Source organism: Colobus angolensis, unplaced genomic scaffold, assembly GCF_000951035.1.
Source record: "Colobus angolensis palliatus isolate OR3802 unplaced genomic scaffold, Cang.pa_1.0 Scaffold193, whole genome shotgun sequence".
NCBI lineage: Eukaryota > Metazoa > Chordata > Mammalia > Primates > Cercopithecidae > Colobus > Colobus angolensis.
The window spans coordinates 1,487,894-1,488,149 of NW_012115077.1; positions in this window are offsets into that span (position 1 = coordinate 1,487,894).

The window sequence follows — 256 nt, forward strand, 5'->3', positions numbered from 1 at the left end:
TCTGGCTCCAGGTGTGCTCCCTCACTCCGACTGCACGCTTCTCACGTGACATCAGCCGGCCCTCCCGCCGCCGCGCGGTGAGCCAGGCGGCCTTCGGCGTTTCCCCGCGGCTGGGCCGGCGCAACCGCCCGCGGCGCTTCCCGCTGCGATCCCATCTCCCCCGGAACGCAGCAATCCCGCGGGCACCGGACGAACGCAAGGGGGAGAGAGCTCCTGCGGCCCCGCCAAGTCCCCTGCTGCTCTTCCAGGTGCACCG